We start from the raw sequence: 14,473 nt of genomic DNA, 5'->3' as shown, positions 1-14,473 counted from the left end.
TATATACATATTATATATTATTACAATTGATAAAAGAGTGGAGCGATCCCTGGTAACCAACATAGCAATGTCTTTTATGAAAATATAATCCTATTTATATTATATTATATTATATTACATCACATTATATTACATTACATTACATTACATTAAATTACATTATTCATAAAGATTGGAACTTTACGAGCTGTCCTTGAAGGCAGCATTTTTTTTCCTTAGTTTGTATAAATTTATTTTTCTTCAGATTTTGTATGAAACCAGATTTTAAAAGTGCAGATAAACAACGTGAAGCCAGTAAATCTACAGGAAGGAGACAGAGACACAAACATGGCGTCTGGAAACAGAGGAAGGTGGTTTTACACAACTGCATCATATGGACGAAGAGTTGCAGAGGTGAGATTAAATTTCTCTTTTCAATACTCAGATTATAAATTATTTAATCCCTGAATATTATAGAAATATAGATGTGTGACAGTTTGGTGGAAATAAGTCTTTATAGGTGGTAGTTAGACATTTATCATGTGTTATCCAGAATGTAGAAGACACAGACATCACATGGTCATTGGCAGCATCTCTGTGGAGAGTTGATATAAATTAGACTCAGGGGGCATCCGGAATTGAACCAGAGACCTCTTGATCTGCAGTCAAATGCTCTACCACTGAGCTATACCCCCCGTTGTACAGTTTATAGTCAGACAGGATATATGACAGGTTAGGGTTATCACGCAGGTCTAAAACCTGCAGCAGGTGAACAAACTTCAGGTAAGAACATCTGACAAACTGATAAAAACCTCAGATGCAACAGACAGAGTTCTTCTGGCATTAATGTACATTAATGTGTAAGAAAGAAACACATGATGACGAGAAGAAGGCGACCCTGTTCTCCTCCTGTTGGTTTTATTTATGTTTCCTCAGACATTCATTGTGTGTTTATTGTCCAGTGTGTAGAAGACAGGAATATGGTTTGTGGCACTGAGTCTAAGTTGGCATAAGTGTTGCTCAGGGGGCATCCGGACTTGAACCAGAGACCTCTTGATCTGCAGTCAAATGCTCTACCACTGAGCTATACCCCCACATGTTCACCTCATGATCTGTGTCATTGTTCTTTACTCAGACAGGAACAGCCGTCGTGCAGCTCCTGGGTCACATGATGCCTGGCAGGGTCTGTTGGTTTTCCCACAATTCCCACCATGCTGCTCCTTTCCACCTGGGGGCAGCGTGGTGTCGTCATTTTACCAAACGTTGTGTCAAGCGCTGCATCCCAGAGAGGAGAGAGGATTCATCAGTTGTTGGTTAAGTTTGAAAAATACGAGAGGAACACAAGTTACCAGAGCTTTGTCACGAGACTGTAAATCAACGATGTGATGATTTACTGACTGTCGTTGGAGCCATGTCACGATGTAAGAAATGAACACATTTTGAGGTGAAAGAGGGAACTCTGTCTAACACTGATATATTCTCCTGTTCACTTCTTTCATCACATGCTTCATGAGACGGACGTTGTTTTATCCTTGGCAGCGTGTGGCTGTTGTGAGTTGGCATAAGTGTTGCTCAGGGGGCATCTGGATTTGAACCAGAGACCTCTTGATCTGCAGTCAAATGCTCTACCACTGAGCTATACCCCCCCGCCCCATGTTCAGTGCATATGAGAGAAATGATACTGTAGGATATACAGACAGGACATGAGAGGTGAAGGTTATCACACAGGTCTAAAACCTGCAGCAGGTGAACAAACTTCAGGTGAGGACATGTGCCGCAGCAGCAGAACTAAAACACAGAGGCTTTAGGTTTCTTCTTTATCCTTTTTCATTTTTTATTGGACCTTGGTTGCAGGACGGGTCGATAAAGATCTTACCACTTCAACTGTCACGGTCAATGCTTTTGACCAAAGAATTTCCCGTATAATGTAGATTTTTAAAGCAACAGATTAATGTTTCAATCAGTTTCCACTGGATACTTCCTCATCTCCAGCTGATGAGTTCTGCACCTGTCCAACAAAAAGATGGAACTGTCTTTACCGGGTTTCAATGTTGTTTCTCTCCTTCTTCAGATGCTGAAGCAACGGAGCCTGAGCAGTCAGGAGGTGATGGTGGAGCTAAAGGACCAGAGGATCAGCTTCCAAACCCTGCAGGCCAGGATCGAGGCTCTAAGGTAAAGGCGTCTCCACACGTAAGCTCAGGTTCATTGCTGTGTCAGGTATGTCCCCCCCCCCCCTACACTAGTGCTTATATTGTTATGGTTTGTTCAGAGCGGGCTGGGTCTCAGCGGCTGTGGAGTACCACAAAAAAAAGACCCTGGTGGATCAGCTGGGAATGGAGCTACTGCAGGAGATGAGCAGGCAGCTGGAGAACGACAACCAGGAAGCAGGCATCATCCTGAAGGCAAGTCTGGACCGTCGGTAATGTGTTATTAATGTTATTTAGTATTAACGTACATTAATGTGTAAGAAAGAAACACATGATGACTCTGTTCTCCCCCTGTTGGTTTTATTCATGTCACTTCAGACATGTTCATTGTCCAGTGTGTAGAAGACAGGAGTTTGTGGCATAAGTGTTGCTCAGGGGGCATCCGGACTTGAACCAGAGACCTCTTGATCTGCAGTCAAATGCTCTACCACTGAGCTATACCCCCACATGTTCACCTCCTGATCTGTGTCATTGTTCTTTACTCAGACAGGAACAGCCGACGTGCAGCTCCTGGGTCACATGATGCCTGGCAGGGTCTGTTGGTTTTCCCACAATTCCCACCATGCTGCTCCTTTCCACCTGGGGGCAGCGTGGTGTCGTCATTTTACCAAACGTTGTGTCAAGCGCTGCATCCCAGAGAGGAGAGAGGATTCATCTCGTTTGTCTGGTTTTCAAATGGTCAGATTTACATTCTGCTGCTCAAACTAACATCCAGTAGTTTTCAGTTCCATTTCCAAGGATCGTCAGCAAATCTAAAATCCAATTTGCAATCTGAAATATTCCTTTATTTGAAACGTTTTGAGTTAAAAAATGTACCTGCGCATATCTGCACTGTATGAATGTGCGTGTGAATGAGTGAATGGTCAGCAGGAGTAGAAAACCACTATATAAATGCAAACCATTCACCATTTATGCATCAAAAATATAAAAAATACTCTCTTTTCCTTAACACTTCTTCAACACCCAACATTAGCGGGTGTTCACATTCAATTTTTTAAATTCAGATAAACCTGCTAGAAAAGCGATTGACTCATTTTGCCTTTTCCATTGCAAACAAAAGCCAGATGTTTGTGAGAGTCAGAGGGTTTTTTTGACCAGTGAACAAAATTGTGTTACCATGTTCATCAGGAAGTAAAAAGTGATGTGATATGAGTCTTTTGGTGCTAGGAGGTAAGGCTGTGTGTCGAAAAGGAAACATGTATCTGTATTCACTTAACATTACTGCTCCCCTGCGAGCTGCAGTGGAGCCTCGGGTCCTCCAGCGTGGCTCCGCTGGCTCGTCCTGAGGTGACCGGGTCAGAGCTCCTCAGCCCTGGAGCTTCCTGCCAGATGATCTGAGGCTGCAGAATCACTGACATCTTTTAAAATCACCTCTTAAAAAATCATTTTAATACAAGCAGGTCTTTCTTTTCATTATATCTGCCAGAATGTTTTCTCCCCTATCTATGATGTAAAAACAACAAAAAAAGCATAAAGGAAACTTAAACACATATATGTGACTCTTTATAGAGGGTTTATATATTCTGCTTGTGTTGTGTCATTTCAATAAACACATCATTCATGTGAATAAACACAATTGGTAGCGAGGGCCATCTAGTGGTGAAGTCACATATTACAACAACCTCCTCTGATTCCTCTGGAGCTCTGTCTCCACTCTGCCTCCCAGCAACAAGGCCCAGTCAGAGCCGCTCTACACACAAGCTGCTGCTGCTTCAGCCTCTGGATCCTCAGGACACAGCTCAGCCTCCGTTCACACACACTGTCCTCTTCACACTCATCCACAGATCACCCTCCCACCTGTTGAGAGAAGAAGACATCAGTGTTACAGAGACTCACTTCATCAGCTGTGAGTCAGTGATGCAGCACATCCAGTAGAAAGAGCAGCAGGGACTTCAGTCCTGTTCAGAGGTGGAGCAGCTTCCTCTCTGCTTCATGTTCACGTGTTGGAATGAACACGCTAAGAGCTAAGTGTGTTTCCTCTGCATGTCAAAGTGCAGAGTGGACACCTGAGAGGTGGATTTACTGCTGTTACAGGTGAAGACATGTTTCACTGTGTGTTGATGAACATCTGCTTCTGACAAACTGGGACCAGATGAGACAGATGGACCTCAGCAGAGGTTCTGGTCTGTATAAAGAGCTCCTGGTTACCATGGTGATGATGAGAGGCTTCAGTCCCACTGATCTCAGAGCTGTGACAAAGATCCACCTGATCAGTTCTTCACTGATGAAGTGAGAGAACAAACTGTCTCAGATCAGATGAAGACGACACCGTCTCTGTTCCTCGTGTGAGGCTGTCAGCTGTGGTCCAGCTTCATTTCCTGTTCACATGAAAACAACAACAACTGTCGTCTTCACGTCAACTCAATCAAATGATCCCAAGCAGCTTGTGGCTCGTCTGATTGGCCGACTGTTGTCTCTCTGTGTCTCTGTCCAATCCTGACGTCTGTCCTCATTCTCCTCTCACAGCTTCACTGAGGAAACACTGAGGCCTGAACTACGAAGACACTTCAACATGTCCAGGAGATCTTTCTGAGATCCAGCTCAACTGAACCTGACAGACACAGTCAGGCTAAGTGGTCACATGACGCTGGTTATCAACTCGTTAAGTTAACTCAGGTTTTCCTCAACGAGATCTGAGCGTGCACATAAAAGGGGCGGGGTCTACTGAGTATGACCAATCACAGACATGGACAGTTTGACTGACAGCAGAGCCTCATATTTCACAACAAGGATCAAACTGTTCTATAATAAAAATCAGAGGAGAACAAACACATGATCCAGAATAAAAGAAACTCAGTCACAGCTGCTAAATGCAGGAAGAACAGCTGGTAAAACATCTGGGATCGTGTCAATGTGTAAGTTACAGCGCCCCCTGGTGGCATTTGGTAAAAATATATTACGTGACCACGACATAATAACGTGTGTGAACGAGATAAATAACTCGAGGCCACGAGATCTGAATCTGTTGTTTACTAACAAGACGAGTGGACGAGAAGAAGCTTCTTGATGAGAAACGTTTGAATCCCAGGATGTGGCCTCGAGAATGAGCTTTAGTTTGACACACTGTCTCTGAGGACACACACTGTCTCACTATCTCTGAGGACACACACTGTCTCACTATCTCTGAGGACACACACTGTCTCCTAGGACACACACTGTCTCACTGTCCCTGAGGACACACTGTCTCACTGACTCTGAGGACACACACTGTCTCTGAGGACACACACTGTCTCACTGACTCTGAGGACACACACTGTCTCACTGTCTCTGAGGACACACACTGTCTCACTGAATCTCAGGACACACTGTCTCACTGTCTCTGAGGACACACAATGTCTCACTGACTCTGAGGACACACACTGTCTCACTGAATCTGAGGACACACTGTCTCACTGGCTCTGAGGACACACACTGTCTCACTGACTTTGAGGACACACACTGTCTCTGAGGACACACACTGTCTCACTGACTCTGAGGACACACACTGTCTCACTGAATCTGAGGACACACTGTCTCACTGGCTCTGAGGACACACACTGTCTCACTGACTTTGAGGACACACACTGGCTCTGAGGACACACACTGTCTCACTGACTTTGAGGACACACACTGTCTCTGAGGACACACACTGTCTCACTGAATCTGAGGACACACTGACTCACTGTCTCTGAGGACAAACACTGTGGTGAAACCTCTGACATCACTCCTCAATAGAAAGACATGGACCTATCTTCAGGAAGCTGACTGAGTGCATCTGGTGTTTTGGTGACAGGATGAGTCTGGAGAGATTGAGATGTTCTGGGTGAGTTAGAGATCAACTGAACCAACCAGACGTTGATTTAAACTTCCCTTATCCGTCCCTTTAAGGAGAGTGTGCACCACACAACAGTGTAGAGTCACTGTGGTCAGTGGGCGGAGCTTTGATACAGGTCGATCTCCAACTTAACCTGGAGCAGGTTAGCCGTTCATCAGAAGTTACCATGGTGATTTACCTCGTTCAGAAGTGGACGAGCTTCGTACGACTGAAAAATCTAAACCTGAAGTTAACCTGATAACCACAAATCCTGCTTGGTAGCACAGACCCTGGATCTGTGATACTGACTGTGTTTAGTAAAATACTGATGAAAGCAGTGTGGACTGACTCCAACCATCTACTGACCTCACAGTCTCCAGTCTCCAGGTTGGACTCTGCTGTAGATCAAGCAGCTTCTTCACTCCTGAGTCCTGCAGGTCGTTTCCTCTCAGATCCAGTTCTCTCAGATGAGAGGGGTTTGACCTCAGAGCTGAAGCCAGAGAAGAACAGCTGGTCTTTGACAGACTGCAGGTCCACAACCTGGATAAAGAATAAAACTTAACTGTAAATTAAACTGAGTTCATGTGTGAAAATAACAGACACATATTCATGTCACACAGACTCATAACATGGAAGATAAATATGAAATCAGACATGTTGGACTAAAAACGAGTCCTGATTCAGTACAAATAGATTATTTGGACCCGGTCTCTGTCCTGCAGATCAGATTAGGAAATCCAGAACTAAACTCAGTGTTTTAACAAGTAGCTGAATATTTAAAATGTCACAGATTAATTAATGAATGGATTCAAGTTATGTATGAAGAGGAATTATATTAAATTAGAATTAAATGAGATAAATTGTGTATAAATGCTGTTTTATAGATATGAGATCTACAAAAGTCAGTCAGTGAACTGACCTCAGAGTCTCCAGTCGACAGGTTGGACTCTGTAGAAAACCACACAGCCTCGTCACTCCTGAGTCATGCAGGTCTTTGTTTAGACTCAGATCCAGTTCTCTCAGATGAGAGGGGTTTGACTTCAGAGCTGAAGCCAGAGAAGAACAGCTGATCTTTGACAGTCTGCAGTCCTCCAACCTGGATAAAGAATAAAACTTAACTGTAAATTAAACTGAGTTCATGTGTGAAAATAACAGACACATATTCATGTCACACAGACTCATAACATGGAAGATAAATATGAAATCAGACATGTTGGACTAAAAACGAGTCCTGATTCAGTAAAAACAGATTATTTGGACCCGGTCTCTGTCCTGCAGATCAGTTTAGGAAATCCAGAACTAAACTCAGTGTTTTAACAAGTAGCTGAATATTTAAAATGTCACAGATTAATTAATGAATGGATTCAAGTTATGTATGAAGAGGAATTATGTTAAATTAGAATTAAAGGAGATACATTGTGTATAAATGCTGTTTTATAGATACGAGATCTGCAGAAGTCAGTTAGTGAACAGACCTCAGAGTCTTCAGTCGACAGGTTGGACTCTGTAGAAAACCACACAGCCTCGTCACTCCTGAGTCCTGCAGGTCTTTGTTTAGACTCAGATCCAGTTCTCTCAGATGAGAGGGGTTTGACTTCAGAGCTGAAGCCAGAGAAGAACAGCTGATCTCTGACAGTCTGCAGTTCCACAACCTGGATAAAGAATAAAACTTAACTGTAAATTAAACTGAGTTCATGTGTGAAAATAACAGACACATATTCATGTCAGCACAGACTCATAACATGGAAGATAAATATGAAATCAGACATGTTGGACTAAAAACGAGTCCTGATTCAGTAAAAATAGATTATTTGGACCCGGTCTCTGTCCTGCAGATCAGTTTAGGAAATTCAGAACTAAACTCAGTGTTTTAACAAGTAGCTGAATATTTAAAATGTCACAGATTAATTAATGAATGGATTCAAGTTATGTATGAAGAGGAATTATGTTAAATTAGAATTAAATGAGATAAATTGTGTATAAATGCTGTTTTATAGATATGAGATCTACAGAAGTCAGTCAGTGAACTGACCTCAGAGTCTCCAGTCGACAGGTTGGACTCTGTAGAAAACCACACAGCTCCTTCACTCCTGAGTCCTGCAGGTTGTTGTAGCTCAGACCCAGTTTTCTCAGATGAGAGGGGTTTGACTTCAGAGCTGAAGCCAGAGAAGAACAGCTGGTCTTTGACAGTCTGCAGGTCCACAACCTGGATAAAGAATAAAACTTAACTGTAAATTAAACTGAGTTCATGTGTGAAAATAAAGGACTTTGACTAAACATCACTGTCTCTGTTTTCAGACCTGAAGTCTGAGTCAAGTTGTTCTGGACATTTTCTGGAACTTTTCCTGCAGCCTCCTAATAAAGTCCATGTGAGAATAGAGCAGGTGAATGTCCAGAGGATTCACAGAGAGCGAGTGGACGTGTTGATGAGGTTTCTAACACGTGACGGACGTGAAACTGGAAGAACACAAATATCTCAGGATGAAGAAGAGGAGCCGTACACGTAGAAGACGAAGACGTCAACTTGGAAACACGAGGAGATTCCAGAGCTTTTGGTGATGAGGGCCGACGTCCGGATGAGCTGTAAACAACAACACTGATCTTTCCACAGCAGGATTTATACGTCATGTCCGGCCTCCTGCTGCTCCACCCGTTCTTCATATGTGAAAGTCAAACTCCAGAAAATGTCCAGACACTATTTTACAGAGTTCATGACTGAAAACAGCTTGAAAGTCCTCGTGTCCTCAGGGTTCAGTTGTTTGTAATATGTAACTTCACCACTAGATGTCTCTTAATATCTTGCTGGACATGTTCAGGAGTCGTACACGTGAACAAGTGGACTACGTTCACATGTACGACACCTGGAGACGTCACTAACTCCTTCACAGTGAACCTGTAACTTAACATAACTTAACGTAACCATGGTTATCATGGAGATATGTGTTTTGGCTCCGCCCCTCGTCTGAATGTTCCCACATGTTCCTGTTGCTGTGAACGAGTCGGACGAATGGAAAAGAATCCTAGAGATGTTTTCACTAGTTTCATCTGAAATGTACCAGTTGTTGTTTTCTTTACTTTAGAATGAGACATTTATCTTTATATTTACATACTTTATATTTACATACTTTATATTTAAATCCTTTATATTTACATACTTTATATATAAATTCGTTTCTCAAAAAGATGCTGAAAAACTAGTCCAGGCCTTTGTTACATCCAGACTTGATTATTGTAATTCCTTATTATCAGGCTCCAGCAGTAAGTCGTTAAAGACTCTGCAGCACGTGTCCTGACAAGAACAAAGAAAAGAGACCACATTTCTCCAGTATTAGCTTCGCTACACTGGCTTCCGGTTAAATCTAGAATAGAATTTAAAATTCTCCTCCTCACCTTCAAGGCCCTTAATAACATGGCACCATTATACCTCAAAGAGCTGTTAGTACCTTATCAACCCACTGGAGCACTGTGCTCTCTAATGTCTCTAAAAGTAGAGTAGGAGCCAGAGCTTTCAGCTATCAAGCTCCTCTCCTGTGGAATCATCTCCCACTTTCAGTTCGGGAGGCAGACACCATCTGTACGTTTAAGAGTAGGCTTAAAACCTTCCTTTACGATAAAGCCTATAGTTAGAGCCGGTCCAGGTTTGTCTTAGACCTGATCTTAGTTATGCTGCTATAGGTCTAGAAGGTCGAGGGACACATGACACACAGAGCTTCTCTTTCCAGCTTCTCCTTCCTCTTCTCAATCGTTATCACATCAAAGAAATTAATATCTCATCAATACATGTTACTGACTCGACTTCTTCCCCGGAGTCCCTTTGCCTTATCGTCCGCAGATGCAGGGCCGCGGCCACATTGTGGATTATGATGGTGGCTCGCGTATCAGAGATCGTAATGGTGGATCCAGTATGGCGGATCCTGTATCGTGTTGGCATCTGATAATGGTGGTGCACCACAATCGAGGTGGCTGCTGACCGTGGACTATGATTGCAACAGGACTGCTTGATATACAATATGTCTCCTCAGACACTCGACCATTACTGACAATACTCCATCAATTCATTGACCTTCCATTATGATACAAACTGTTTATTCTAATCAAAGCTGTAAATACTCTGATCTTTCTGATGTTCTCTGTTACACTTGGCATCTATTGCACTTCTGTCCGTCCTGGGAGACGGATCCTCACATGTTGCTCTCTGAGGTTTCTACCTTGTTTACACTGTTAAAAGGGTTTTTAGTAGTTTTTCCCCGTGTTTAGCTGCAACATGACACTTCACCACTAGATGTCACTAAATCCTACACACTCAACCTTTAACATTAAACATGATGTCTGACCACAGAGTCTCCAGTCGACAGGTTGGACTCTGTAGAAAACCACACAGCTCCTTCACTCCTGAGTCCTGCAGGTTGTTTAGACTCAGATTCAGTTCTCTCAGATGAGAGGGGTTTGACCTCAGAGCTGAAGCCAGAGAAGAACAGCTGATCTCTGACAGACTGCAGGTCCACAACCTGGATAAAGAATAAAACTTAACTGTAAATTAAACTGAGTTCATGTGTGAAAATAACAGACACATATTCATGTCACACAGACTCATAACATGGAAGATAAATATGAAATCAGACATGTTGGACTAAAAACGAGTCCTGATTCAGTAAAAATAGATTATTTGGACCCGGTCTCTGTCCTGCAGATCAGTTTAGGAAATCCAGAACTAAACTCAGTGTTTTAACAAGTAGCTGAATATTTAAAATGTCACAGATTAATTAATGAATGAATTCAAGTTATGTATGAAGAGGAATTATGTTAAATTAGAATTAAAGGAGATAAATTGTGTATAAATGCTGTTTTATAGATATGAGATTTACAGAAGTTAGTCAGTGAACTGACCTCAGAGTCTCCAGTCGACAGGTCGGACTCTGTAGAAAACCGCACAGCTTCTTCACTGCTGAGTCCTGCAGGTTGTTGTTACTCAGATCCAGTTCTCTGAGATGAGAGGGGTTTGACCTCAGAGCGGAAGCCAGAGAAGAACAGCTGATCTTTGACAGTCTGCACTGATCCAACCTGGATAAAGAAATATCAATATTTGAATGTGTCCTCCTGTTGTTGTGGATCGTCATCATGTCAACACAGTCTCTCAACATGCTGCTGACCTCAGTCCAGTCTGTGACCTGAAGATAAATATCAGATCAGACATGTTGGACCATTGTTTCATTCATCAGCTTCTTCTCTGTGTTTGGTCACTGAGCAGGTTTGTGTAATTAAACACTGTTTAAAGTAGGGATGGCTCCTGACAGTCACTTCCTGTTTGTTTCTATACTTATCAACTGTCCAACGTGTTTCAATAAGAATGTGTCTTATTTTGAAAACCTGAGGAGGACGAGTGCTCGGCCTTAGTCCACATGTTATTGACTGACACTTTCTTAGTGATCAGGAGCAGGTGAGTGCAGGTGAATGGAGTTGATGAGGTGGATGTGACTGACAGGCTGGGTGAGTGACAGATGACTGAGGGACAGTGAGCAGAGCAGAACTGAGACAATTTAAATAAATAATGACCCAATAAGAAAGAAAGTCTGAAAAGTGAAGAAGGATTTAAGGACCTCAGAGTCTGCAGTCGACAGTTTGGACTCTCCAGTCCAGAACACAGCAGCTTCACTGCTGAATCCTGCAGCTCGTTTCCACTCAGATCCAGTTCTCTCAGATGTGAGGGGTCTGACTTCAGAGCTGAGGCCACGACTTCAAAGTGAGTCTCTGAGAGTTCACAACCACGGAGTCTGTAATTAAAGAAAATATCTGTTAGAATAAAATCATCATTCATACAAAACGTGATCATGTGACCCTCACCCTGGTAAATCCCCTCTTTGCCTCATGAACATGTTAAAAACTCCTCAAGAGAATCCTTTCAGATTTGGTTCAAGCGTTCATTCAGACTAACAGAGGAACTCATTAGATTCAGGTGGTCAAAGGTCAAAGGTCAAGGTCACACAACATGTTCATGGCCTCTTGAAGTCTCAAGTCTGTCTTTAGGGGATTTCTTCACATTTTGACCAGTTGGACTCAAAGATAAACTGATTAGATTTCAGTGGTCAAAGGTCAAAGGTGACAGTGACCTCATATTATTGTGAATGCAACATGTCAGGAACCTGGAGGGACTGACACTGCACTGGTTGGTGGTGGCGTACAAACGCAGGGTGGTAATTCTAGTTTGACAAGAAAGATGAATGAACGATACTTCCTGCTTCTTCAGTTTAAAGGAACAGTCAGTGATTCTCATCCTAAACACTTATTCAGTGACACACACGCATGCACGCACTTTGGGTTTGTGGAGGAAGCTGGAGAACCCAGAGAAAACCCTGCAGACACCAGGAGAACATCCTCCTCACAGAAAGGCTGCACTAACAGTGTTGACCACTGCAATACCATGCTGCCCCAAACAATGAGAATCATTTAACACTGAGTGTATTTGAAGAACGACTCATCTCCACTGATTGAACATGTTATTGATCATGTCTGGACTCACAGAGCCTTCCTGCAGTTCCTCACAGCTGGGATCAGTCTCCGTCGACCCTGGTCTGATGTGTTGAACTTCTTCAGGTCCAACTCATCCAGAACCTCCTCTGACATCTGCAGCATGTAGGCCAGAGCTGAGCAGTGGATCTCAGAGAGTTTCTCCTCTGATTTGTTCTCTGACGTCAGGAACTGTTGCATCTGCTGATGAACTGAGTGGTCGTTCATCTCAGTCAGACAGTGGAAGATGTTGATGCTTCTGTCAGGAGAAATGTCATCACTCTGCATCTTCTTCAGGTTGTTGATGACTCTCTGGATGATCTCTGGATTGTTCTCTGTCCGACCCAGCAGGCCTCCTAAGACTCTCTGGTTGGACTCCAGACTGAGGCCGTGAAGGAAGCGAACCATCAGGTCCAGATGACCATTTGTACTGGTGAGGGATTTCTTCATGGTTTTCTTCAGGAGGTCATCCAGGGGGAGGGTACTGTCTGTGTCCTCATATGTTCCCAATAAGTTGTTGAGTTCTTCTCTGTGGAGTGTGTAACGGTGAAACATGTAGACTGCAGCCAGAAACTCCTGAACGCTCAGATGAACAAAGCAGTAGACTGATTTCTTGAAGATCACACACTCTCTTCTGAAGATCTCAGTACAAACTCCTGAGTACACCGAGGCCTCTGTGACATTAAGACCACACCGCTCCAGGTCTTCTTGGTAGAACATGATGTTTCCTTCCTCCAGATGTTCAAACGCTAGCCTCCCCAGCTTCAGGAGAATGTCCCTGTCAGCCTCCGTCAGCTGCTGTGGAGTCGTCTCATGTCCCTCACCGTACTTGTTGTTCTTCCTCTTTGTCTGAACCAGCAGGAAGTGTGAGTACAGGTCAGTCAGGGTCTTGGGCAGCTCTCCTCTCTGGTCTGTGGTCAACATGTGCTCCAGAACTGTAGCACTGATCCAGCAGAAGACTGGGATTTGACACATGATGTGGAGGCTCCTGGACGTCTTGATGTGTGAGATGATTCTGCTGCACAGCTCTTCATCACTGAATCTCCTCCTGAAGTACTCCTCCTTCTGGGCGTCAGTGAAGCCTCGTACTTCTGTGACCCTGTCAACACATGCAGGAGGGATCTGATTGGCCGCCGCAGGTCTGGAGGTTATCCAGACGAGAGCCGAGGGAAGCAGATTCCCCCGGATGAGGTTTGTCAGCAGCACGTTGACTGATGACCTCTGTGTGACATCAGACACAAGCTCCCTGTGGTTGAAGTCCAGAGAAGGTCTGCTTTCATCCAGGCCGTCAAAGATGAACAAAGGTTTACAGACAGCGAGCGTCTCTGCCGTGAGCTTCTGTAACGTTGGATGGAAAACATGGAGCAGCGTGAGAAGACTGTGCTGCTGGTCTTTCACCAGGTTCAGCTCCCTGAACGAAAGCACAGTCAGCAGACCCACATCTTGGTTTTCTAAACCCTCTGCCCAGTCCAGAGTGAACTTCTGCACCGAGAAGGTTTTTCCAACGCCAGCGACGCCGTTGGTCAGGACGACTCTGATGCTGCTCTGCTGGTCAGTTAAGGCTTTAAAGATGTCGTGGCACTTGATGGGAGTGTCATGGAGGCTCTTCATCTTGGAAGCCGTCTCAAGCTGCTTCACCTCATGTTGAGTATTAACCTCTTCACTCTGTCCCTCTGTGATGTAGAGCTCAGTGTAGATCCTGTTGAGGAGGGTTCTACTTCCTGTTTCATCAGTTCCTTCAGTCACATGTTCACATCTCCTCCTCACACTGAGCTTATGTTCATCTAAAACCTCCTGCAGACCACGATCTGCTGAAAGACAAGAAACAATGTCAGAGACAGAGAATCTGCTGATTGTTTTCATCAGATACAGAAAAACTACAGAAAATAAAAGCTTTTTAACTTTGTGCTTTTATAACGATGTTAAATGTTGATGCTGTGTGAAGGAACAAAATAAAACCACATGTGCTGTTGTCAGAAGTGAAGACATC

General features: G+C 43.6%; 4 non-coding genes across 4 annotated transcripts; all 4 read right to left on the bottom strand.

The window, feature by feature from the left end:
- Positions 1-602: 602 nt before the first annotated feature.
- Positions 603-674, bottom strand: trnac-gca. The gene has a single exon. It is a non-coding gene; the product is annotated as a tRNA-Cys (tRNA).
- Positions 675-1,001: 327 nt separating this feature from the next.
- On the bottom strand, positions 1,002-1,073 carry trnac-gca. The gene has a single exon. It is a non-coding gene; the product is annotated as a tRNA-Cys (tRNA).
- A 480-nt stretch (positions 1,074-1,553) lies between these two features.
- Positions 1,554-1,625, bottom strand: trnac-gca. Its single transcript has one exon. It is a non-coding gene; the product is annotated as a tRNA-Cys (tRNA).
- A 934-nt stretch (positions 1,626-2,559) lies between these two features.
- On the bottom strand, positions 2,560-2,631 carry trnac-gca. Its single transcript has one exon. It is a non-coding gene; the product is annotated as a tRNA-Cys (tRNA).
- Between the last annotated feature and the right edge of the window lie 11,842 nt (positions 2,632-14,473).

This window comes from Hippoglossus hippoglossus, chromosome 9 (assembly GCF_009819705.1).
Source record: "Hippoglossus hippoglossus isolate fHipHip1 chromosome 9, fHipHip1.pri, whole genome shotgun sequence".
Classification (NCBI taxonomy): Eukaryota; Metazoa; Chordata; class Actinopteri; order Pleuronectiformes; family Pleuronectidae; genus Hippoglossus; species Hippoglossus hippoglossus.
Note: the sequence above shows the minus strand (reverse complement) of the source record. Positions and strands in the feature narration are given on the sequence as shown.